The sequence below is a fragment of the Callorhinus ursinus genome, unplaced genomic scaffold, assembly GCF_003265705.2.
Source record: "Callorhinus ursinus isolate GAN/ISIS: 27379988/994484 unplaced genomic scaffold, GSC_fseal_2.0 scaffold3, whole genome shotgun sequence".
Classification (NCBI taxonomy): domain Eukaryota; kingdom Metazoa; phylum Chordata; class Mammalia; order Carnivora; family Otariidae; genus Callorhinus; species Callorhinus ursinus.
In genome coordinates, this window is record NW_027397065.1 from 18,437,378 (window position 1) to 18,464,440 (window position 27,063).

At 39.7% G+C, this 27,063-nt stretch overlaps 1 protein-coding gene across 21 annotated transcripts in view; it reads left to right on the forward strand.

Moving 5' to 3' along the window:
- Positions 1-938: 938 nt before the first annotated feature.
- PAM (peptidylglycine alpha-amidating monooxygenase) overlaps positions 939-27,063 on the forward strand; it is a 277,932-nt gene continuing 251,807 nt past the window's right edge. For 11 of the 21 annotated variants that reach the window (XM_073888639.1, XM_073888686.1, XM_025866849.2 and 8 more), the window contains exon 1: positions 1,059-1,077. The gene's annotated coding sequence lies outside the window, so the exon portion shown is untranslated. Of the gene's footprint in view, positions 1,078-27,063 lie in introns of all 21 variants that reach the window. The other 10 variants (XM_073888610.1, XM_073888629.1, XM_073888643.1 and 7 more) reach the window with 3 other exon arrangements.

The window sequence follows — 27,063 nt, forward strand, 5'->3', positions numbered from 1 at the left end:
GTAGCCTCATGGGTATAGAACCTTCCAGCTGAAACTTCCCAGATCCCCGGTTTTCTCCCGCTTTGGGGCGAGGCACGGAGGGAGTGAGCTCCTGAGTTCCATGCAGGCATTTTAGGGGCGAAGTAGTCAGAGGGTGCGCGCTGCGCGCGCTGCGGGCTTAAAAAGCTTTGGGCGGGATGGAGGATGTGCAGACAGCGGTGAGAAGCTAGTCTAGGAAAGGGGGTCCCCCCAGGCCTGGAGTGCGGACAGGAAAGCACTGCGAAGACCTGAGCGAGTATGCCTGAATGCAGTAACCGGGCTTCGGTGTGTATGTGAATAGAAACTGCACCTTCTCCACAGGTTCAACCCCGGTGCGCGGTCTACCAGTTCCGTACACTCTCTTTGCGGGACTTCCCAACCCCGGGCCGAACCAGGGGGGTGGGGTCCTTGGTTCTCTCGGGATATGTCCTCCTAGCCCCGCACTGGGCGGAGGGAGAGTCGGACATTTTCCTCGGCCTCTTTCCCGGCAGCCGGCGTGGCCACCTAGCAGGGCCGCTTTTAGGGATACGGGACTCGGGCGGAGCAAAAGGAGACTTTCAGGCCCGGCCTTCACCCCCCCTGCCCGGGCTCACGAGCGAGTTCCAGCTCTTGGCCACCTCCTGCCCGCACGTGAGTCCAAACCCCCAGGACAAGCGATCCCAGCAGGGAAACCCCGGGAAGCTGCGCGCGACCAGGAGGTGACTCTGCGGGGACCTCGTTCCCAACCCCCGCTGCCCCCGCGCTCGAGGGGGGCAGGGGCGGGGCGCAGGCGGCGAGCGCGAGGCGGGCCCGGGGGCGGCCGGGAACCGCGGAGCCGCCCCGGGGGAGGGACTGACTGCTGGCTGTCCCCGGGAGAGGAGGGCGAGCCGCGGACCAAGCTGGGCCCCGCGCGCGCCGGAGGAAGGAGCCCCCGCCGCCGCGGCCGCCGCTGCCGCCGCGTGCTTAGCCTGTCCCCGCCCAGGGAGCCGGAGCCTCTCAACTAACTCCGCCCGCCGCGCCCGGTGCTTCGCCGCCGGCAGGCTCCGGCTTCCGTCCCGGACTGTGCCCGCGGCCGCGCAGGTTGGTGCCGCCGCCGCCGCCACTGCGGCGGGGCGGATACGGCAAAGCTGGGGGTGGGAGTGCGGAGGGGGCTCGGGAAGTTGGGCAGATGCTGGGCGGGGGCGGGGATACTGCTACCTCGGCTCCTTCGGCTTCCCGGCGCCCGAGGCGGTTGTTGATTTCCTCCCGGGCTGAGAGTCTCGGGGAATCCACCGCCTCGGCGGGGGAGGGTCTTCGGCACTGAGCCTTCCTCGCCCTCCCCTACTCTCTCTCTGACCACCCCGCACCGCCACCACGGCCTCGGCCGCTTCGTGAGGGCTCACCCCCCTCCTGTCTCTTTCACCTTCGCACTTTTGCGCCCTCACCCTTTCGGTACATTTGTTCATTCGCTCTTTCTGCCCCCAACTTGGGGAACTCTCGGTAGCGGTGAGAAAGCCTCCCTGGGGACTAGTTTTGGGGGGGGAAGCTGGGGCCGCCGGAGAGGGGAGAGGGGCTGGAGCTGGGGAGCGACCTGGGGTGCTCGAGTATCGGCGGGAAAGCGGTGGAAATGCCCTCTCTTCTCTCCGGTCCTTGCCCACCTCTGCTCTCCTTCCTGCCGTTTTGCCAGCCAGACTGTGTAATACGCCCTCGAAGGGTGATCTCAGAGGCGGGATGGAGCATATCCACCACTTGGAGTTAAATCGGGATTTAAGTCTGGTTTCAGTCACCTTGCTACTTGTGTGGCCTTGGGACCCGACCCTTTGGACACTATATTCGCGTCTGCAAAAGGTCCGCTCTGCCTACTGCTGAGGGTCGTTGTGAAGATCCAGTGGGATGACTTAGGGGTGTTATAAGACTTTGAGCCACGTCTCCCGTCTCGGGAAGCTGCCTGTTGGCAAGGTCCTGTGTTCTAGTCGTCTGAGTTCAGGTTCTTCGGCTGAGATGTAATTATGTCTCTAGGTGATTTGGCTTGTAGCTTTGTTGGGATAAAAGGCTCGTGTTTCCGGATCTGGTCATTAGTGTTCAGAGTTGAAGTCGTTTCTTCCCCATCGAGCCCAAAGTATCGAGCAAGCTATGGATCTTACGTATTTCTATGGTCATAGGAATTCAAATAGTCAAAGATCGTTATTGGCCCCGTTCTTTGGGTAAATAACAATTGTGTGTGCTTCCGATGTTTGCCAATCTTTATGATCTCTTTTCCATCTTAACTGAAATTGAAGTTTGCTTCTAATTTTTAACAATTCAGGAAATAGACCTTCATTATAGTAAGTAAGTTCAGACATTTAGCTCGGAAAAGCGATATGTGCCCTATCGGTTGAAAATTTTCAGTTTAAAATCACAGCACGAGAAGCATTGTTAGCACCATTCTAATTACTGTATGAAAGAAAGCAAGTAAATGGCCTAAGCAAGTCAGCTTTAGACTTGGTATTAAATGGTTCCTGATTTAATAGACATTTCATAAGTTCCTGTATTGTACAATACATTGTGCTATGTGCTTTCAAAGGTAAATATAGACTATATTCCTTGTCCTAAAGAGGCTTCCAATCTAAATTAGAGAATAATATCTTTATTTCATATTTTTATATGGACGTCAAATATATTCTAATGACTACATATGGCAGGTAGAATGATGTCAAGAATACATTATTAAAGGCCCACGAAGATCATTATTTATTGAATCTACCTAATAGATTGGAATAAAAAGTTTAGCTAAGCAAGTGTTTTTTAAAATGAAATTCCAAATGCTACTTCATCAAATGGGAGGCATTCTTGGTAATAAAATAGTCTTTTTAGGATGAAAACTCAGAAGAGCATCCATACATGTATGATTTGGTAATCAAATGTTAAAAACTATAGAAATTTCAATTCTAATTCAGCTTTCTTCAGTGAAGAAGTCAATTTATGGTGCCCATATACACTTTTTTCTCAACTCTTTGAGAAAGGAAATTATACTGTAATGCCTAGAAAAAGGTACAGAGATTGAATGTAATATTTTTAATAAGTTGAAACTTGAACACTTCAAGCCTTATGGGCCCGATTGACTCTGGAAATTCGACTGAAACAGTTACAAGATTCTTAGAGTATTTTTTTTTTAAACCATTTAAAGAATTTTGGCTTGGCACAAAGGATGGGCAAGAATTCCATCTGGAAAAGACTGACCAGACTAGGTTCTATTTGGTGCAACATCAATGACATCTCTGATTCTTTTCCTGCTCCTAGGAAGAATGTATCCATCTGCTGGTTATGTGTAGAATTTCTTAGGCTTTGCATACCCTGTCCTGGGCTCTGAGAGCTTTGAGTCAACTCAGTCAGTGAGGCAAGCCAGGTTGAGGGGCATCCTGTGGGAAATGAAGTTAACTTTATGCTTGGCCTTTTTGCTTAGTATCTTTGTTTTTGTATATGTGAATTGAGATTAAAGATCTGTCACTGCCCTGGAAACTGTGTGGTTTGGTAAATAGTCTCAAGCCAGAAACCTTCTTATGTGAGGACTTTTTCACCCTTTTAACTGCTTTAACCAGTAAAAGCTCATTGTTAAAACTATATAAAAATAGCTTTTAAAAAAGGCTCTGAATAAAATTGTCATGTGCTCCCAAATCTCCTGGGAGAAGTTTTGGTCCTCTTTATCTCCTACAATTTACTATACTTGTGTAGAGAATAAGACCTTCATTTTACCCAGGGTTGGACAGCTAGTTAGTGGCAGGAGTAGAACTATAATTCAGATTGCCTGAATAACTACTCTACTCAAGTAGTTATTTTAGTTTCTTGGGGGCAGGGGATGACATTTCAAGGGTCCAATTTAAAAAAAAAACAAACTATACACCCCCCCCCCAATATTTTGAATTAGCCATTCCTCAGCTAATGTTTGTTTAATTTATTGAGTCAACAGTGTTTATTGAACTTCTATGTGTTGGACCTTTTCCTAGGCACTGGCATACAAAATAGTCATCGTCACTCTCTTATGATCTTAAAAGTCTGGACTTAACAGAAAATTATAATCTCATGTCATTCATGCCATGATAGAGGTATTGCAGAGAACCACAGAAGATGGGATGGTGGGGGGCCTGGGTTGGTGAGTGTCCTACAGGGCATCACCTCATTGTAACTGGGGTTGGTGGTGGTCAGGGAAAACTTCCCATGAATACAAGACCTGAAGAATCAGTGAGAGTTAGCAGCTGCAGAAGTTGGGGATTGAGGAATGTTCCAGACCAAGGGGAACAGAACATGATGCATTATAATGGAAATCAGGTAGATAATGTAAAGGAATAAACAAATGAGAGTAGGAATGAGGGGTATGGAACATGGAGCACCCAGGCTTTGTTTAAAGGGAACAGTGATACTCAGTTCCAGCCAAGTGTTGTCAGGTTGGGATGCAGGCCATGCCCTGATTTTTTAAGAAAAGCTTATGTCTAGTGTAAGAGATTTGGGTATTCTAAACTCAGGGCTCCCCTTCTATAATGCAGATCATTAAAGCTATAGGTATCACTTACCCTGTTTGCATCATACTGTGGGAGCTGGGATTCAAAGAGCTAATAGAACTATGTTATACTCCTGCTACTGCTAGTTCTGTGAGTAGTGTACCCCTTTGTCCATACTTAGATATCTCATGTCTTCTCTCAGCATCCATGAAACCATGCCATGCTTATTTGTTAGCTTGCAAGTAGGGCAAAATCTGAGATCCTTTACAATTCTTTAAAGCCACTAGCTACATTGTTTACATTTTAATTTTAATTAATTAAAATAAAAAATATTAATTCCTCAGTCACACTAGCCACATTTTAAGTGTTTAATAGCCATATATGGGTAGTGGCTACTGTTGTGGGAAGAGCAGATGCAGAACATTTCCATCATTGCAGAAAGTTCTATCAGGTGTTGCTTCAGATTTTTGTGTGTGTGTGTGTTCTTGGGTGAGTAGAGGCAAGAAGTTGTTTATTTTGACAGCATAGAAATGATACTTGTTTTTATGTGAGGTTCATGGAGTTCCTTTATACAAAGGGAATATTTCAGTTTGGATAATCAATACAGTATTTAGTTCAGGTGCCTCGGGAAAATAAAAGAAAATTATCTGCAGTGTCAGTTTGGAGACTGGACAGACTAGGGCCTTGTGGCAATAGAAATTCTCCGTCTATGTGGCATTTCTCAATATCACATGGAGATTAGGATCTGTGCCCAAAGGAGCTTAAACTTCTGAACGCTGTCTTCAGCTTCATCTACCAGCCATGCTTAACGCGGAAGGACAAGAGCTGCACACTTGCAGGGAGGTTCTGGAGCTGAGCCCGTCCCCCAGCACCCAGGCAGCGCCTGCTGAACCCCGCTGTGCCGCCTGAGCTCACATAGAGGCTTAGAGGACGGGAACAAGATTTCCCAATGGTTCAGGGAATTTAAGAGGAACAGCTTTGAGAAAAGAGGGAGCTAGGCTCAAAAAGGAAAAAAAAAGTAGTACTTGACAGTGCAACTTTAAATGACACAGCGGGGCGGAGGGGGGAGTGGCAGGAGACAATAAAAACAGCAGATGCCCTCCAGCTGTCAGAGGGGGAAGTTCATTTTGAGGAGGTCATGGACCACAAGTACTGGGACGTGAAAGTGCCTACAGCATCTGCAGCCACAAAGGACAGTGTTTTTTACCTGCACTGAGTGTGCAGTTGACTGCTAGCCACGTAGGAACAACGTGAGCAAAACAAGGGATGGGGGTAGAAATCTTAAAAGTGAAGGCAAGGGCCCTTATGGAAGAACCGTTTCACCACCTGCTATTTCCCTGGATCAAAATGCCCTGTGAAACATTTCTGATACGGGGAATTTCATCTACGTATGCCAGAAGAAATGCGCTTTAAAATAGTACCTATTTCTAGTGTAATATAATTGTACTTATATGAAGACCAATTCACATTTTTAAAAACTTGAGTTTTAGAATGTTTTAAAAATTGAATTTATTATTTGCAAGTGCTTATGTACCTAACCCAAGAATGTGCTATTAGAACTCTTTCAAAGAAAACTTTTATGAAGAGACATGTTAATTTTGAAGTAGCATGATGATTGGATGATTGTTTGCATATAACTGGGGGGTTCTGTACTGTTTAAAGAAAATTTGTGTAGGCTAGACATATGTCTCTTGTTTATGCTACTAAATACATTGGCAAACCCTTATTTTCACAGATACTCTTCAAATTTTATAAAGTGAACTTTGGGAGAGCCAGGTCATTTGCTATAGGGGTTTGTACCAAAGTAGAGTCCCTTGCATAAATTTCCCACTCGGTGAGATTTTACTCAATTTGGTGTTTCATTGTTATTTTGCTAAATGTCTTTTTTTTTTTTAAATTGTGAATGTTGAAATCTTAATTCTGTAGGGATGGAAAAGGTTGGTTATCCTCCCTGCATTCTCCCTGCCCCTCCCCGCCTGTATTTGTTACTGTCAGTTTTTTTAGCATGCTTTCATTTTCCCCTTTCTGTTTTGTTTGCCACAGTTTTTACCCATGCTTCAGGCTTGCATTTCCTTGTGCCTCCATTCTCTTCATATAAACAGCGTGAAATTGGAAATAATCATTGTCTGTTGTATTTCTGAAGATCAGAATTTTCACCAGTTTCATGCAGTCTTTCTCAGGCAGGGTGTGGTAAATCGTCTTTGGAAAATTGGCTCCAGCAAAACTATGCAGTTGAAAGTGTTGTGCCGGGCTCAGAAACAAACCCAGGAGATTTGCTGTTTATAGCATGAGTCACTGATGGGTTCACATGAAAGGAGATGATACTAGGTTGCTTTTCATGCACGTCAGTGTTTACAGCTTATTTTAAAAGAAGCCTGAAATAAAGAAATATAAACTAATAAGCTTTTCCTTTCCCTCGGAGAATTTAGAATTACATGGATTCTAGCTTTAGGTGATTAAAACAACAACAGTTGAGGGTTACAAATTCGGCCTTGTCCTTTAACCCTGGATTTCCTGTGGTGTTAAAAAATTTTTAGTGTGTACGGTTCCCGAGTCATACATGAGTGAGCAAAAGTGGGTTCTTTCTATTGTATGCCATTTCCTCCATGGCCTTGCCTCACTTAGCTATTACTGTATGCCTAATCGACCACAGTAAAATGTCTTTAAAACATTTTCCAGGGGGCTAAGGACTTTTTGGGATTTTTTTATAAAAGAAAATGCCAAGAAGAAGGAAAGTTTGAATAGTTTCTTTGCAGAGGCAAATGTTTCCAGAGAGACTGATGAGTCAAGGAGTCCTTAATAGGATATGTAGATGTAACCTTTCACCTAGTTACCGTCATTACCTAACTAACTATGTAGTTTTAGCAAATTGTTTGAACTGGTTCTTGTCTAGTTCCTTAATGAAATAGGCTCTCATGGTCCCATTCTTTTCTAGTCTGTAGGCAGTGCTGTATCAAAGTTTGCATTGCCCTAGGCTTCTCCTGGTTCCTTTTGTTTAAATGGCAGCTTATTATATTGTAGAGTTTCACTAGTATCTTTATCTTCAGCTCTTCTTCCGTATTTGGGGAAAGTTTTTATGTGTGTATCTGATACTGGCTTCTAGCTTTTTGGTTCTTAACAAGGTGCCTTCTTTCATTCACTCAGCAAATATTTATTCAGTGCCAGCCACGTACCAAGCACTATTCTTGACCCTAGAGAGTTGATAGTGCGCAGATACTCGTGATCTGTGCTACCATAGAGTGAAGAGTCCAAGATGAAGACAATCATTAATTTTTTTTAAAAACCCACAACAACTAATAATTACATAATTACAAATAGAGGTAAATGCTCTGAATAGAGCAGCACAGTTTTGTGGGCTTGTGTAACAGGAACCCGAGGAAGTGACACCTGATTGATATCTGAAGCATGAGGTGGAGAATTTGAGAGAGGGTGGGGAGAAGAGTGGTCCAGACAGCAGAGGGAGAATGTTTTAAGTAGGGGCCAGTGACTCCATGAGATTTGTGTTTTGATAAAATCATCTACGGGGGAATGAATTGGAGGAGGACACAGGGTGGCAGTGGGGAGAAGTTGGGTGGCCGCTGCATTAATCCAAGTAGAAACAACAGTGTCCAGGCCTGTTGTGTATACTGGTAGTGAAGTGGCAGGGAGGATGGATTACAAAAGTGTTTTAGAGGATATCATCAACTTTATTTGGGAATGAGATTCTTTTATTCATTTAACAAATATTGAGTGAGTCCCTACTTTATGCCAAGGTTTGTGCTGGCTCTGGTAATGCAACTGTGAATAAGACCTGCAAGATCCCTGTACTTGTAGAGTTTATGTATTAATGAGAGTAATGGTTAATCAGTAAGTAAAATAAATATAATTTCAGGTAATAATAAGTCTTATAAAGAAAAATGAAGTCATGTAAGGGAATGGAGAATGACGGGGATTGTTGTCTTATACAGAGTGATCAAGAAAGACCTTTCTGAAGAGGTAGCATTTGAACAAAGACCCAAATGAAGTAGGGGAGCTAACTGTGCAAAAATCCTCTACCAAGCATAGGGAACGACAAGTACAAGGTCTCGTACAAGGTCTCGAGGCTGGTGCAAGGACCCTCCCACTCTCACAGAATACCAAGAAGGCCAGTTTGTCTAGAAATACGGGAGGGAGGGAAGAAAGGCAGCTGTCAGGGAGGTCGTGCTAGAAGCTGAAACTTGAAGCATCTAGATAGATTCATTATATTCTTTTTAGTCATGACCACTTTTTCAAAGCCATGCACTGTACCGATCACAGTCCCAGATTGCTTTGCCACTAAATTGTTGTTAAGAACGCGCCTGGGACAGCTGCCTTTATCACATCACACCCTGGCTAAAAGCCAGACAGTGGTAACTGCTTGTCCATCATGTCAATGATAATCCGTTGAATGGCTGAGTGGAAGGGCCCCTTTCTCATGTTAGCCGCATTTTCCATTACAATGCTCTCTGGACTTCTCCATTTAGTCTCTTGAAGGGCTTTCTCCAGTGTTCGTAGGCCTTACACATAATTTATTGTTGTTCTTGGTGTTAACATCTACTCACCGTGGCCCTTCTTTCCTCTTGTTAGCCTGTCTCCATCTCTGCCTTCAAGACCAGGTTCACAAGTTAGCAGTTACCTTTTCTACCAGTTTTTTTTTCTGATTTACTCCATCTTTCCTGGGTCACTGAGCCCCTCAGCCACCTCAGTCTGTTTGATACTATTTTTTCCTTTCTTCCTTGAGTCATTGGAAGAGGCACTACTTTAAGTGCTACTGTTGTTCCAAGTTAAAATATTTATGATTATGTTCTTTCTTCCTAGAAAAGATTGGGCACCAGTACTAGCTCTGTCATGTGCAAATGTGACTTTGGCCAAAACATTCAACCCTGTGAGGTTCAGGTTCCTTGTCAATTAAGATGAAGATAAGAAGCCTCCCTAATTCATTCACAGTGTGGTTGTCAGGAGTAAATGAAGTTAAGACACAGGAAACGTGTTTTAACAAATGTGTCATTATTTTAAATATTTTAGATGGGCGTATTTCATTTCATCATCTAAATTGCAGGTTTTTCACACCATTTCCTACCGTGGAATCTCCTGTACTACAAGAGTTGTGTGAGGCTTCTTGTGCTTCTAGCCATACTTACTACCCAAGCTTGGGACAACTCAACTCAGTCCATTGCCTGTATAATAGTTTCCTGGGACTGCTGTAACAAAATACCATCAACTGAGTGGCTTAGAACAACAGAAATACATTGTCTCATGGTTCTGGAGGCTCTGAGATCAGTGTGTTGGCAGGTGGATTCCCCCTGAGGGCGGTGAGGGAGCACCTGTCCCATTCCTCTCTCTTAACGTCTGGTAGCCCCTGGTGTTCCTTTGCTTGTGAATGGAATTCTCTTTGTGTCTTCACATCACCTATCCTCTATGTCACTGTGTCCAAGTTTCCCCTTTTTATAAGGGCACAATCATTGGATTACAGCCCACCCTAATATCCTAATCTTAACTTGATCACTTGTAAAGATCCTGTTTCCAAATAAAATGACATCCACAGGTACTAGAAGTTAAGACTTTAACATCTTTTTAGGGGATGCAGTTCAGTTCATACCAGCGTGATTCAATACACATTAAGAAATGGCAATCACAAGTATCATGATTTAGGTGTGTATTACTAGAATGACTCCTAGAGGACGTGGGTTAGGTCTGTAAGAGCTAATCTGTACGACACAGGGCAAAATCAGTGAAATACCTGGTCAAAGTTACATGTGAAATTCTGAATGTACATCTATACTTACTTTAGAATTCTGCAAGGCCTGTTAATTTCCAGTTAGTATAAATTAGAACAGAGAGGTCCAGACGAAAGAAGGAACAAAAGAACCGAGGCACTTTTCTTTTTAATAGTACATCCTTTTTCTTTTAATTGTACATTCAGGTATGGTACCGATGTGATAGAAAAAGTATATAATCCTTGTACTTATTCATATAATCTTCATGTAGACTCTTTTTGTGTGTGAAAAGTTTTATCATTTCAATTTTTTTTTTAAGATTTATTTATTTATTTATTTGACAGAGACACAGCGAGAGAGGGAACACAGGCAGGGGGAGTGGGAGAGGGAGAAGCAGGCTTCCCGCTGAGCAGGGAGCCCGATGCGGGGCTCCATCCCAGGACCCTGGGATCATGACCTGAGCCGAAGGCAGACACTTAACGACTGAGCCACCCAGGCGCCCCATCGTTGCAGTTGTTTTTTTTTTTTTTGGCCCAGCATGCTTCCTTTGACTTTCTGGAAGGCTACATGTGGTTCTGTGACACAGGCTAACCACTCTCTGCTAATTGCCCAGAAGGGTCTGTGGTTTTTATCTTATTAGATGCCTCAGCCCTGGCTGATTAAAAACTTACTCTTCTCTTCGACTTAAAAATCTCATATATTTGTTTTTCTCACCAGTTTCTTTTTTGGTTTGCTTTTATTTATTTATTTTTTTGATAGTACAAGAAGAGTTTGATACATGTCTACCTGTTGATGTTGGAGAACACCTAAGTGGTACTGTTTTAGAGTTTTATCAGATTTGGCATTAAGGTGTTCCATTTTATGCATTAATCTTCATATGGCCCTTTCTGGTGTTCAGGACAGCGTTTGTTTTAGGGACATTGAGGAAAGGTACCTGAAACTGTGGTGGTATTTTCCTGTGTACCTGGTTAACCAATTTAAGAGTCTAACCATTTTTTATTTTCTAATAGTCTAGCATGTAGATCACATCCAAGAAGACTGTTGTAGGAAGCCATTCGGATTTAGTGAATTGTCACTACAATTTAAAAATTTATATGTATATTATTTCTCCTTAAAGTATGAGCTTTAAGCCATACCTGGGGCCAGCTGATGTTTTTCATGTAATCTCAGCATCCAATAGAGATATTTAACCCAAGGGGTGCCTAGTCACCAGGTTGTAGGGCCATCATTCCAGAGCATCCTCAACTTCACTGATACCCGTTGTCTCATTTAATGAATTCTCTACATTTGAAAACAACAGTTTTTTGTTTGTTTGTTTTGAGGTGGTTAAGAGGATGGACTTGAGAGTCACAAGCCTTATGTTCAGACCCCAGGTCTGACATTTCCCAGGCGTGTGACTTCAGACAAGTGACTTCTGTATGCCTCAGTCTCCTCATTTCTGAAATGAAATAATAATAATAACAATAACAACAACAATAATTCTCAAGTAGCCCTTGTGATATTGATTGTGTGCCACATACTGTTCTAAACATGACACATATTTTTAACACATTTAATTCTCACAGCAACCTTGTGAGATGGGATAGTTATTATCTCCAATTACAAATAAGGAAAATGAAGCACACAGAGGTCAGAGTGATTTGCCCCAGGTCACATAGATATTAAGTGGTGGGGCCAAGTATTTGAATCCAGGGATCCTGGCTTGGGGGCCTGCATCACTGTGGAACAAACGAGATGCTCCTGTATGCACTTAGCGTGGAGTCAGGCACACCACGAGCACTGATCTATTCTCACGGCTCCTGCACTTGTTCCCACTACCACTGCTGTCCATGTTACCCGCTCAGATTCACACCTGGCTACGTTAGTAATCACTCTCCCAAACACTCGGTAGACTCAGAAAAATGGCTTTAATAGTGGCTCTCTCTGTTATTTTTATCTTTTCCTTTCTTGGTTATTTTCAAGGCATTCATTCTCAAAAGAGTTTGTATTTGTTTTTAAACCTAATATTTTAGCATGTCCATATAATAAAAGCATTTTTTTTTACAGTGGAACCATTTGAAGATTGAGGCTATACAGGAAAAAAAAAGTCACAGCGTTTTGCTTAAGCTTTTGGGAGTTATAAACTCTTGATAGCATTTTAGATTCTCTTCAAAGAAGTTAGGCCCTGTAGCTATTTAAAACCTTTATATTTCAGTATAATGTATACTTGATTGGCAGGGGGAGCGGAGTAAAGATCTGAGGGTAGTTGGGAACTAAATCTCCTAATAACCTTTATTTTTTCCATTTCAAAAAGAATTATAATTCTGTTATAATCATTTAGGATGCCTTTTCTTTTATTTTCTTAAGTAATCTCTACCCCCAGCGTGGGGCTCAGACTCATGATTCCAAGATCAAGAGTTTCATGCTCTCCCAACTGAGCTAGCCAGGTGCCCCTAGGATGCCTTTTAAAAATGAAAATAAAACCCGTTTGCCAGTTGGGAATGAAATTGAAGATTTTTGTTTTTAGTGCTACATTCTAAACAGGGGAAACATAGAAAATGGCAAGAAAGTAGTTTTACTTATTTATTTTTTATTTTTTATTTTTTTTAAAGATTTTATTTATTTGTTAGAGAGAGAGAGTGTGGGCAAGAGAGAGAGAGAGAGAGGGTGAGCAAGGGTACAAGCTGGGGGAGCTGCAGGCAGAGGGAGAAGCAGGCTCCCCGCTGAGCAAGGAGCCTGATGTGGGACTCCATCCCAGGGCACTGGGATCATGACCTGAGCCGAAGGCAGATGCTTAACCGACTGAGCCACCCAGGCGTCCCAAAAGTAGTTTTATTTTTTTTAAAGTATAACCCTTTCTGGGGTTTAAGCTCATCAGTTTTGTGATGTTAACCAAACCTTTTTTTAATCTGTACAAAAAACTTGGTGGTGATGATGATTTTGGCTCCTTCCCACGAGCACTGTGTACTTAGGCCTAGTGGCTTAGTCTAGAGTTTTCAACTGCAGGGATACAAAGGGAGGAAAGACTGGGGGAGGGACCCTGGAGAGTCCCGAGAAGAAGAGGAAATTGATGTTTACACTGCTGTTGGCTAGAATTTTGAAGACTTTCAAAAATAAAGTTGCATTGTATGTCCCAAATTTTGTAGAAAGAAGACTAAAGCCAACTGGAAAATGCATTCTGGGAAGGTTTATGACCTGAGTGGCTCGGAGGCGCCTTCAGAGGCCGTGGCTCACTTAGAAGGTCTGTGGCTGGGTTTCGAAGAAGAAATGTGTATGTGTTCTCATTCTGGTAAACTATGGACATAAGTATCAGAAAACCAGCTTCCTGGCATTAAACATTTTGGTCAGGTCTTGGCTCAGCCTTTTGCCAGCCATGTGACCCTGGACGAATCACTGAACCTCTTGGTGCCTCAGCTTTATCATCTTTAAAACAGAACTCTGCTGGTACCCATTACGTAGAGTGTAGTGGTTGTAATTGTTCGTTGAGGCGATGTATATAAAATGTTATGTGCGTATAAAATGCATACACAATGCCTGGCACATGGTTAACTGCTTAGTAAATATTAGCTATTATTATTATTATTATGTCGTATACCTTACCTAGTATACCTCTCATGCTTGCTTTCTATAACCTTGCAGTGCAAACCATTATCCCTACTTTACAGAAGAGAAAATCAAAGCTCACAAAGGTGAAGAGTTTTGTTTTGAATGTGAAGTCATGTGAAAATGGTCTTTCTTTGCCATGCTTTTCATCCTGATGGTTGTGGTCTGCTGTTGCCCATGAATACCAAGCTTGTGAGAGAGAGCAGAAGGGGACTGTGATTGTTTTTTTCTCAAAATTATGTGCTAGGTGGTTTGTGGAGTTTACAAGATACGGCATTCTCAAACTTGTGAAATATAAAGGCCTCTTTCAAAGGAAAACATTCTTACTTCCAGTTTGACTTAATTATGTTTGTCGTAATATTATGTAAATACATCCCAGCATGGAATAAATGTCTTAGGTCATAGCATTTATACAGTTATACAATAAAGCACGTTTACAAATTAAATGCCAACAAACTCCAAAACCAATAAAATTCAAGTGATGACATTAATTCATGTGACAGATGTGTTATTCTGCTGAAAGTAAACTGTCAATTTTGGGTTTATCCATACTCAAGATGGATTTTATGTTTAATCTATGTCTACCTTTTGATTTAATACTATTAATGTATCATAAACCTTTGAATATCTGCAGTTTCATGTGTTCCAGCTCAAAAAACAATGTCTTTTTAAATGAATGTTTTATGATTTGGTAGTAATTTCCAGGTGTTGTTTGACAGTTCAGATTCCTAGGACTTCAGGAATACCAGTTTTCATGGGTGTTACTTGACAAACCTGAAAAGCTGTTTTCTTCCCTTCAGAGTCAGTGTTTAAGTGTAGCCTTCACCCTAGTCCTGGCGCTGAGGTTAGGCCTGGAGTCAGACTTCCTGGGTTCACACTGCTGCAGTGTTTTTTACATAAAACTTGAGGTGAATTTTACATTTCTTTGTGATAAACTAAAATTCCTGGGTCAGCTACTATGAAGATATACATATTTTGCTTTGTATTGTACTTGACTGCCATTTACAGTGACAGCGTAGAAGAGAGCCCAGTTTCCCGTATCCCAAATCGGGAGACAACAGGCACTTTCTGTAAAGGGCCAAATGAGGTAAATGTCTTAGGCTCTGCAGGGCCCCATGCAATCTCTGTTGCACCTGCTTAACTCTGCTGTTATTTGTGGACATTGAAATTAAACTTCATATGATTTTCACGTCACAAAATTTTCACGTTACATAATATTTCCCAGCAATGGAAAAATGCAAAAAACATTTATTTCTAGCTTGCAGACCATGCAAAAATGGGCAACAGGGCATTTGACTTGAGAGCCTAGTTTGTCCAGGCCTGCCCTAAATGACATTTGATAGAGTAAAAAGCTATCTCTCTTTTCCTTTTGTTTATGGAGGGTGTGGAGTGTGGGATTAACACAGCAGCTCTGAACTGAGACTGCTTGCCCTTGGAATACGACCTTTTGGTTGACTCAGTTTCCTCATCTGAAAAATAGGGGCATTTTTTTCTTTGTCCCTAGCTGCAGGAGATGAAATAGGAAACTGGATATATAACATGTAACAGAGTACATAGTCTGTAGCTTTTAGCTCTTGTTATTTCTTTAATTACTGCTGAGGTCATACAGTTTTTCATGTCCTTATTGGCCATTTTAGTATTTTATTTGTTCTTTTATGACTTCTACAGTCATTTATTATTTTTTATATTTTGATGCAATACTTTATATATTAAGGTTATCAACCCACTGTCAGATATTTAGTGAATTAATTAGTTTGTTTGCCTTCTGGCTTTGTAGTGGTGGGTTTTTTAAAAAACAAAGTGATCTTCAGTTTTATGTATTTCAGTTATTTGAAGAAATTATTTCAATTATTTCAGTTATTGAAGATAAATTCAATATGTTTATCTTCTCCATTGTTTTTATTTTTATAAAAATATTCTCACACTAAGGTCAGATAATATTTACCTGTATTTTTATTCTGGTTGTTTTGTAATTTCACGTCTTAACTATTTAATTTTAGAATTAAATTTTATGTATGTCATGATATAAGCATCTAAATGTATATATATATATTTTTTTCTAAATGTATATTTTTATATAGGTTTTTACAAATTAGTTCCACATCATTAATTGAGTCGTTCTTTCCTTCCCACTCATTTCAAGTGCCATTTTTATCAGACTCTAGATAATTTAGATGAATGGAATTGGGCCTGAAAAACATTTTTTAAGGGCATCTGGCTGGCTCAGTGGGTAGGGCGCATAACTCTTGATCTTGGGGTTGTGACTTTGAGCCCCATGTTGGGTGTAGAGATTACTTAAAAATAAAGTCTTTAAAAAAATTTGTTTTTAAACAAGGCTGTCAATATGACACTGTTCTCTGGTCTTCAGTATTGGTAATTTGGTGCAATATGAAGCATTTTATATTACTTTAAGAATTTTTATCTACCTTTTCATTGTGGTAAAAAACACAACACAAAGTTTATCATCTTAACCATTTTTAAGTGTATGGTTCAGTAGTGTTAAGTATATTCAGTGTTTTGTAACAGATTTCCAGAACTTTTTCATCTTACGAAACAGAAGCTCTGTACCCATTAGACAAGTTTTCACTCTCTCCTCCTCTTGTTCTGGTGACCGTCATTCTACTTTACGTTTCTGTGAATTTGAGACTTCAGATAAGTCATATACATGGAATCACACTTTCTGTGTGATAGGTCTTTTTGTGACTGACTTGTTTAACTTAGCATGATATCCTGTCTTTAGAACTTCTTAACACTTTTTCCTTTTTTTTTTTTTTTTTGTATCTTGCTAATTCTGGGTGACATTGAAATGTTTTAAAATCTAGTCTCTGATCTGGTGGGATTATGGATGTCCTTTATGTCTTGTAGCTTTCAGATTTATCTTAAAGAGCATGCATACATTTTGTAGGAAAAAATTGCTGCAAGAATTCTGTTGGACATTCAGGCTGTTTCTGTTGATCTCTTGTGGTAGGACCCCTCTTCTGGCTCATTGATAGAGCAGCTGCTTACCAGGTACCAAGCAGAGTACCAAATCTGATCATCCCCTGTTATCAAAATTTGGTTTGGTCTAATATATCACTTTTATCAAATACTTAATTATTACAGCTTATTGCTATGACTGGACATATAGTTATTCCAGTTTGTGAAAAATAATTGTGATCTGCGAGAACAGGAATTTTCAGCAGACTGAAATTAATAAGAGAAAGCAAAGCAATAATTAGGACAAAACATTTTTTAAGATGAGCAAAACACTTAAAAACACGTGAAGAGTTTCAAACCTATCCTTTTATGTGCCCAGTTTGCCGTTATATGAAAAAAAATCAGTGAACACATTAACTACATAGCTTTGAAAAATATACCATTTTTAAAAAATTAAAACATACAAATTCATTGTATAACGTTAAGAAACTGAACACAAACTAAAAGTGAAAAAAAATCAGCAAGAGTCAACTACTGTTAACATGTAAGTAGCTATCCTTACAAATATGTGTGTTGATAGATATAGAATAGAATCATACTGTGCCTATGGTTTTGTAACCTCTTAATCTGTTTATCATTCTTTGTATTCTGATCTAACTTGTGGATCCATGTCTGTTGCTCCTTTTTCTTTCAAGTGATCTGGTAAAAATGACCTAAATTTTCTTCTTTTTTTTTTTTTTTAAAGATTTTATTTATTTATTTGAGAGAGAGAGAATGAGAGATAGAGAGCACGAGAGGGAAGAGGGTCAGAGGGAGCAGCAGACTCCCCGTCGAGCAGGGAGCCCGATGCGGGGCTCGATCCCGGGACTCCAGGATCATGACCTGAGCCGAAAGCAGTCGCTCAACCAACTGAGCCACCCAGGCGCCCTTTTTTTTTTTTTTCTTTTTCAATAATTTATTTTATTCTCTCCCCATCCACCACCTTTAGGGTTTTTGGTTTGGTTTGGTATGGTTAAAATAATTTAAATTTTTTGTCCAGATGTACAACATTATAATTCGATCTCTGTGTATACTACAAAGTGATCACCACTAAAAGTCTAGTTACCATCCTTTCCATACAGGTGTCCATTTCGCCTGCCTCTTACCACCCCCGTCCCCTCTGGCACACATTTGTTCTCTGCGTCTATGACTTGGTTTATGTTTTCTTATGTTTGTTCATTTGTTTTGTTTTTAGAGATTCGACATATTAGTGAAATCACATGATATTTGTCTTTGTCTGATTTATTTCACTTTGCATGATACCTTCAAGGCCCATCCATGTTGTTGCAAATGGCAAGATTTCACTCTTTTTTATGACTGAGTGGTATTCCATTATGTATATATAGTACATCTTCTTTATCCATTTATCCATCTGTGGACTTTTAGGTTGTTTCCATTCTTCGCTATTGTAAATAATGCTGCAGTGGCCATAGGGGTACATATATCTTTTTGAATCAGCATTTCTGTGTTTTTTGGATAAATATCCAGAAGTGGAATAGCTGGATTATATGGTAGTTCTATTATTAATTTTTTTAGGAATCACCATACTGGTTTCCACAGTGGCTGTACCAATTTAGATTCCCATCAACCATGCACAGGAGTTCCCTTTTCTCCACATCTTCACCAACACTTGTAATTTCTTGTCTTTTTTATAATAACCATTCTATCTGGTGTGAGGTGATGTCCATTGTGGTTTTGGTTTGCATTTCCATAATAATTAGTGATGCTGAATATCTTTTCATGTGTCTGTTGGCCATTTGTATGTCTTCTTTGGAAAAATGTCTATTCAGATCTGTGCATTTTAAAATCAGGTTGTTTGGTTTTTTGTTGTTGAGTTGTGTGAGTCCTTTATATGTTTTGGATATTAATCTCTTGTTGGATATATGACTTGCAAACGTCTCCCATTTAGTTGGTTACCGTTTCATGTTGATGATGGTTTTTTTTGGTGTGCAGAAACTTGTTAGTTTGCTGTAAGCCCATTTGTTTATTTTTGCTTTTGTTTCCCTTGCCTTTGGAGTCAAGTGTAAAGGAGTATTACTAAGACTGATGTCGAGGAGCTTACCACCACATTTCCTATATAGAGAAAACCCGAAGACGCCACCATATAGTTGTTAGAACTAATAAACGAATTCAGTAAAGTCGCAGGATACAAAATCAACATATGGAAATCTGGTATTTCTATACAATAATAAGAAATTATCAGAAAGAGAAATTAACACTTACAATTGATTTATTTACAGTTACATCAAAAAGAGTAAAATACTCTTTTTGTATTAATTTAACCAGGGAGGTGACAGACCTCTACTCTGAAAACTGTATGACACTGATGAAAGAACTTGAAGAAGACACAAATAAATGGAAAGATATTTTGTGGTCATGGGTTGGAAGAATCAGTATTATTGAAATATCCATCCTACCCAAAGCAATCTGCAGATTAAATGCAACCCTTATCAAAATTCCAAAGGCATTTTTCACAGGAGTAAGAACAAATAATTCTAAAATTTGCATAGAACCACAAATTATCATAATGAGAAAGAAGAGCAAAACCAGAGGTACCGTGCTCCCTGATTTCAAACTACACTACAGAGCTATAGTAGTCAAGACAGCATGGTATTGGCATAAAAACAGACATATACGTCAGTGGAACAGAATCGAGAGCCTAGAAAGAAACTCACACATACATGAACAGTTTATGACAAAGGAGCCAAGAACATGCGATCGAGAAAGGACAGTTCCTTCATAAATGGTATTGGGAAACTGTACAGCCAGCTACATGCCAAAGAATGAAACTAGACCACTATCTCACATCCTACACAAAAACTAACTTGAAATGGATTAGAGTTGAATATAAGACCTGAAACCATAAAATTCACTTCAGTTTTTTAATCCACCTAGTTGAGTGAGAGAGAGTGTGGGTGTGTGTATGTGTGTGAGGTATAATTGTAAGTTGATCCCTTCCCCAGTTTTCTTAAAATAATTTAGAAAACAATCTATTTCTTCTCCATTGATTTGTGATTTTTCATTTATCATATCTGAATACAGAACATTACTTCCTAGGAAGTTTATAAGTTTATTCTTCTCCTTGAGAAGATGTATCTGTCTATTCTTCTTTAAGTACCACATTGATCTTATTTTTTTAGCTTGGAGATAGGTTATAATGACTGCTAAGTCATACTTTCTAGTCACCCTTTTTCTTTCAGTAATAAATGATAATTTATTATTCCTAGTCATTGATTCTTAACCAGTTTGTGCCTCAAAATTATCTGGGAAGCTTTGGCCAAATGTATGCAACCTTTGTAAGCTACCTTAGTAAGTCTATGGTGGGATGCAGGCATGTGTACTGAGGAAACCCTGATGGATTCTGATATATGTCCATGTTTAAGAACTGCTGGTCAGTAGCATTAGCATTGTTCTACTCAGTTCCGCTCTACCTTGAGATTTTTAGCAGAATTGCATTAAATTTACCAATTAATTTTAGAAGACATAACATTTTTATAGTATTTAGTCTTCTCATACTGGGTAACAATATTTATTTCCCATTGTTGTATAACTGTATATATTGCTCTCAGAAAAATTCTGTTGTTTTTCTTTATGTATCCCACACATTTTTCATTAGAGTTATTCCTACATATTTAGGGTTGTTTTCTTTTGCTTTGTGAATTGGTGTGGCTTCCGTTTTGCTCCCTCATATTTTCTTATTTGTTTTTGTGGGTATGCAGAAAAGTTTTTGTTGGGGGGAGGGAAGGAATGTTAAATGGTAGGGCAGTGTTCTTTACAAAGTTTCTGGAAACTTATCTTAGTTGAAATGGATCTTTTTCAAAACCACCATGTAGCAATAAAAACAGTAATATGAAAATGGAAAAAGTGAGGCAACATAAGAATTGACTTAAAATCTAGCGAGAAAGGGGATTTTCCTGTGAGTTGAAGACTGTTCAAGTCTCTTTGAAGCCTGCCTTGACTACGCTATCTAAATTTGCAGACCCTCACCTATAGTTCTTGATTCTTTGCCTTCCTCTTTTTTCCCCTTGTGTAGACTTGTTATTGTCTAACCTATTATATCATTTACTTAAATGTTTTCCCCTTATTGTCTGTCCCCACCAGAACTGAAGCTTCATTGGGCTGGGATTTTTATAACAGTGCCTGGAACCTGGCAAGTGTTCCATAAATTTCAGTTGAATGAATAAAACTTTAGCTGGAGTAAAATGAAGTATTTAAGTGGGGGTTTCTGAAAATAGTGACCTAGTTGTCTGAGTAAGGGTGAGGAATCTGTTCTGCTAGAGAGTTTAAAAATTCGCCAAATGAGGCTTTTTCTTTGCAGAGGAATCTGTAGGTAAAATGTGCATTAAGAAAGCAGCCTTTCAGCTAAGAGGTCAGTGATTTATATTTGAGTATGTGAGGAACAGGGGATGTTGCTGTTCATGCCCAGGGCCCTGTTTACCATGTGGAGGCCTTCTGTTTTCTTTCAGGAATGGCAAATTGGCTTAGCTCCTCTTTTATTTCCCCTACAAAAGAGAGGTCAATGAAGTTACCTTTCTCCATTTTTAAAGATGAAAAGAAAAACGAGAGAGGAACGTTGTTTTGCTAGATTAGAGATTAATATGGGATAGTTCTGTTTATTTCTTCTGTGGTGCTATAAATGAAAGATCATCTGCCAAATTTCTGTCTGCCCTTGAGAGACCTGCAGTTCTTTCTTCTGTAGGAAGAACTGTGTTAATTGTGACTTAACACTTGAATGGCATCGTGCATCCTGCCATCTTGGGGTAAGCAGACTGGATATCTGCTGTGTGTGTGTGTGTGTGTGTGTGAGATCCCTCATGGTAATATAAAACGGCAATACAAATCAGGTAGTTTATAATAAATAATAAAGTAAAATTTCAGTATGTAAATGCTTAGTTACAGTTAGCAAACAGATGTAATGAAGCATTCAGAAGCACCCCTTGGACTCCCCACTAGATAAGAAAAAGTTCAAGGGAGAGAGCGCGCATCACACTAAACTAAAAAGGAGACTTGGGAGGATTGTCTTTCAGCTTCTCAGCTCCCCACATGTTTTTTGTTTGTTTTTTAAGATTTGATTTATCTTCCCCTTTAATACTTGCATGACTCTTCTGCAGTCTCCTGATTTTGCCCTCTACTTGTGTTTATATGTTTATGTTTGTTCTGTTTCCTCTTTTAGGGGGAACACTGTCAATGGCAGACAGTTTGTCTTCTACTTTGTAATTCCCTAGAGCATTCTGTACAGTGTTTTAAACAAGAAGCACTCAATTAATGTTTGCCTCACAAGTAAACAAGAGGGAAAATTAAGGTTTCAGGAAGGAGACTGTAATATTACCAAAAATTATATTAAGGAGTCACTGTAATCAAAACAGGCATTTGGTCTCTCTGGCATTTAGAGTTGAGATGAAAACTGGACTCCATATGAATGGGTAAAATGAGTTTGGGGACTGCTCAAGTAGATTACTTGTTATTGTTTCCTTCCAAAGCCCGGTCTGTGGCATATTGTTTCCTGAGGAAATTCGAGACCTGTGGTGATTTAATCTTGCCAAATGATAAACCTCTGAAATGAGTCTTCCTCATTTCCATTCACTTTGTTTTTACATGGAAGATCACACAAAAAACCAAATGAAGGAAACTTTGCTTTCTGATGGGTCGGCACGAACAATTTTCACAGTTTGTCCTTGTCCTGGTTCCCGTGGTAATATTTTATATGTGGATGCTGTACAGGTCAGATTTACATTGTGTATTTGGGATGGTTTGTGTGAATTTGAATCAGGCAGTCCCTTCTACTCAGAGATCTTTTGATAGCATGGATGTAAGATCAGAATGACGTGTTGTGGACTTGCCATGAGGAGAATCTGGGCTCCTTTCTGGGCCTCAACTTGACTTCCATAAAACGAAGGAGTTGAATGAGGTCATCTGCAAAGCAGAGATCCTCAAACCTGTAATATCCAATGCCTCTTTTTTATAACATATGTTTTATAGTACCCTCTTTAGTACCATGAAATGAAATTCATATGTAATATAACCTGCCTGCATGCATAATTAAAAATATATAGTATATATATATATATATACACACACACATATATATACAATCCCTAACTAATATAAAATGACAATACAAATGAAGTAATTTATAATGAAATAATATACATTTTACTATGTAAATGCTTAACTTCAGTTACACAGGAAGAAATATGAAGTATTCAGAAGCTGTGCCTATATGTAGAATCACAGGGTATGTGGCAGATGTACACAAAGATTGATGTTTTTGTTGTGTTGGCCGCTCAGATACTACAAATGGCGTTGTTGGTGATGTTATTTTTCCAAAATGATGAGCAACTCTTGGCAGAGTTCCAAATCAAACAAAATGCTGTCTTCTCTTGATTTATGTAGTTTCATTTCTAAACATAGAAGTTTTTAAGCCATACAAAAAATTTTGTGTGTTTGTATGTAAAATGGAATTAGGTTCTGGGCTCAGATAATCATAAACAAGTTTATCACCATTGTGGTTCATGGGACGTTTGAAAGCTGAGTAGGATATGGCACAGTACTTCATTAAGAAGGAATGTCTTGCACATTACGTGATGTATTTCTGGACCCCGCCTACTAACACCAGTAGCCCCCTTCTCACCCCAACCCTGATGGCAGGCTATCTGCATCGCCCTCTAGGGGGCACTAACGCCCCCGTGGAAAACCATTCTTGAGGACAGGGTTTCTTAACCTCTGCACTTTTAACATTTGGGTGAGGTCACTAATTTGTTGTGTGGGGCTGTCCTTGTATCAGAGGATGTTTAGCAGCATCCCTGACTTCTACCCACTTGATTGCAGTGTACTCCCCTGGTTGTGATCAACCAAAAATGACTTCTGACATTGCCAAATGTCTTGTGGGGGGTAAAATTGCCCCACTTGATGCCAGTGTACTCCCCTAGTTGTGATCAACCAAAAATGACTTCTGACATTGCCAAACGTCTTGTGGGGGGTAAAATTGCCCCACGTTGAGAAGCCCTACTCTAAAATCTGCCATTAGAATAATATAATATTTGTTAATATGGTTAAAAAAATTACATACCACACTAATAGGTATTATTAATTTTTCTGTCAGGCTCAGGTAGTAATGGAGGCTTTTACCAATTTCTCATTCTTATTTTTCGGGTCACTTAACAGTGGGATTATTTTATTGCCTGCCTTTGGAGGGGTGGGAAGTATGAACAGTATAGGGTGATAAATTTCATAGTATGAGAGAATGAGAATTTCAAGAAAACCTACCCTAAACAGGCCCTTTGATAAGTAGGAGTTCATGGAATTCCTTTCTGACAAGTTTGACATTGATGTTAAAGTTTACAAAAGTAGAATTTTAGTTCTGCAAGAAACATTAGAAATTGTATGAGTACCTACTCATTTTACAGATGAGAAAAGGACTAAAAACTAAAGTGCAGTCACAGTTTAAGTTGAACCAGGACTTTAATAAATCTCTTGGGTGTCTCCCCGCTGCTCTTTGTACATTACAGTGTCTCTCAACCAGGCGATATTTGTAAAATCGTTTTAGCTTTTTGCAAGGTCTGATTCTTGATAGGAAATAAAAGACAAAACAATAGTTTTCTTTAAAACCTTGATATCCATCATGCATGCCAGGAAAAATAAGTGAGAAGGTTAGCTATTGTATACAAGGGACTTGTTTTCCTAGATGAGACAGAAATATTTTTAATACCAATGTTAATAACACTTCCATGATGCTTTTGCAGACAAGGCCTTCTTCCAAGAACTGTACCTTTTGATGCTTACAGCAGCCCTATGAAATAGATACTGTCATCATCCCCCTTATGTGGGTGAGGTGCCAAGAGCCCAAGAAGCCTGTGCAAGGTCAGAGGGTTCATAAGAGGCAGAACTGGGATCTGAAGCCAGGTAGTCTGCTCTTGTCACTACCTATTCCAGTCTACTTGCTGCAATCCTTAAGCATTGAACCGATGAAGGATAGATAACTGTTACATCCTGCTTGTGAAATTGTTATTCTTAGGAGTTAAGCGTTTGGAGAATTTCAAACCTGAACTCAACTTTCAGGACACACTATATTTTCATCAAAGATTAAATCATTCTTCACATTTCTCCAACATTTACACCAAAGGTGAACTTACTCTTTATGGGATATAAGAGCTTCTTTCATCTTGTCCATATCTGAAGCACAGTAAAGCAGAATTCTGGCATGAAGTTCACAGCAGGAAGGAACCAGGATCTGAAATGAAAGGATTATATAAAGTCATCTTCCTTGTTTGTTTCACCCTTTGTTATTACCCCAGAGGAAGGAGAGAGGATTTTGAAAACCTTTATTGCAAAATGAGTTTGAAGTAGATACAAATAATATATATGATTGACAGCTATAAAAAAGAAAGAAAGAAAAATCTACCCCTGACTTCGGTAAGACGCTTAAAGGAAAAACATCTATATTTACTGAGAAGTGGACATAAACCTTTGAAACATAATATTTAAAAATCAAAATAGCATCACAGTGTTTAGAAATATTTCCAAAGTCAATACTAGATTTGTAAGTGCCAGGTAGTAGAAAAGGCAGAATCAATTAAGTTCTCTATTCCCAGTGCTCGCTCTCTTCTCGATTTTATGTTATTGGTAATACTGGTATAGGCAACATGTTGGCTTCTTTTTTTCCAGTTACCTTTTTTTTTTTTTAGAGAAATTGTGCTTTTGTGAAAAAATATTTCTTTAAATTTTCATTCTTTCTGTTAAACTCTTCATATTGTTGGTGTGTCTAAATCTCTAAAGGGCTATCATTTCCAGGTTTTTATTTCCTAGTTGGCAGTGGCACTTTTACACCTTTGTGCAGATGGAAACTTGGCAGGAAAGTTGTACATCAGGGTGTGTTTCTGTGGGGGATTCGAGGGCAGCAAAGGAAAATGCTCGAAGAAAAAGAAAGTTTTTCATTCCGTGTGATCCCAACTGGTGTTGTGTATTACTCAGTTCACTCATTTGCCTTATGAAATTAATGTTTAAATTTGTTGTCATGGTCAGGAGGGGTTACACAAATTGTAGGGCCCAGTTTGAAAAGAGAATATGGGTAGGATTGCCAGATTTAGCAAATAAAAATAGAGGACACCTGGCTACATTGTTTTTTATTTTTCCCCAGTGTTATTGAGGTATAATTGACAAGTAAAAACTGTGTTATGTTTAAAATGTACAACCTGATGTTTTACTGTATGTATACATTGTGAAATGATCACCACAGTCAAGCTAATTAAGGTATCCATCAGGTCATATAGTTGCCATTTGTGTGTGTGGGTATGTGTGGGTGAGTGTGGTGAGAACACTTAAGATCTATTCTCTAAACAAGTTTCAAGTATACAATAGAGATCACAGTACTCTGCAAATCAGAATCACCTGGAGGATTAAAAAAAAACCAACGCTATCAAATACTGCATGTATTTGGTTTCGGGTGTGGAAGGGCATTTTGTAAAACTTCCCCATGTAGTTTTATGCACAGCACTGGTTGAAAAAACTAGTGTGGTCTCTGGCCCAGCAGCATTAGCACCACCTGGGAACTTGTAGGAAATGCAGATTCTTGGGCCCTATCCCAGTCCTTTTGAATCAGAAATTGGGAGGCGGTCCTTCGGCAATCTGTTTTAACAAGTTCTTCTGGTGAGTCTAATCTAACTTCTGCTATGAACAGTTGGAAACTTAAAAGCTTTAAAAATGTTTTTTTTTTTATTTTATTTTAGAAGAGAACTCTGGTAGATATTTACGAAGGACTGATTAAGGAACAAACCAGAGGATAAGGCAACCTGTTAGAAGCTGTTACCTTTACAGGTTCATGGGGTAAGAAAGTGGGGCTAAGAACTGGAGCAGTGAATATAGGAATGAAGGCAGGTGACAGATTCAGGAGATGTGTCAGAGACAGAATTAGTGGAACTTTATAATGAATTATTGCATTGAGGGGATTGAAGGCAAGAGTAGAGTGAAAAAAATATGAAGTTTCTTTTTGGGTTGATTAGATGGTGTAATTAGACATGGTAGAAATGTGTTTAGAAAGTGTAAGCTTGGGGGAAAAGATAAAACTGTTGAATATGAGGTGACCTTAACCATCCAAGATGTCTTGCCTAGTTGAAAATCTGACTCCAGAACTTTGAAAGCCAATGGGGATTAGGGTGGTCTTGGGAGTTTTTACCATGGTATTCATATTTTCCTTTTTTTTTTTTACTGTTTTTTTTTATTATGTTATGTTAATCACCATATATTATATCATTAGTTTTTGATGTAGTGTTCCATGATTCATTGTTGGCATATAACACCCAGTGCTGCATTCAGTACGTGCCCTCTTTAATACCCATCACCAGGCTAACCCATCCCCCACCCCC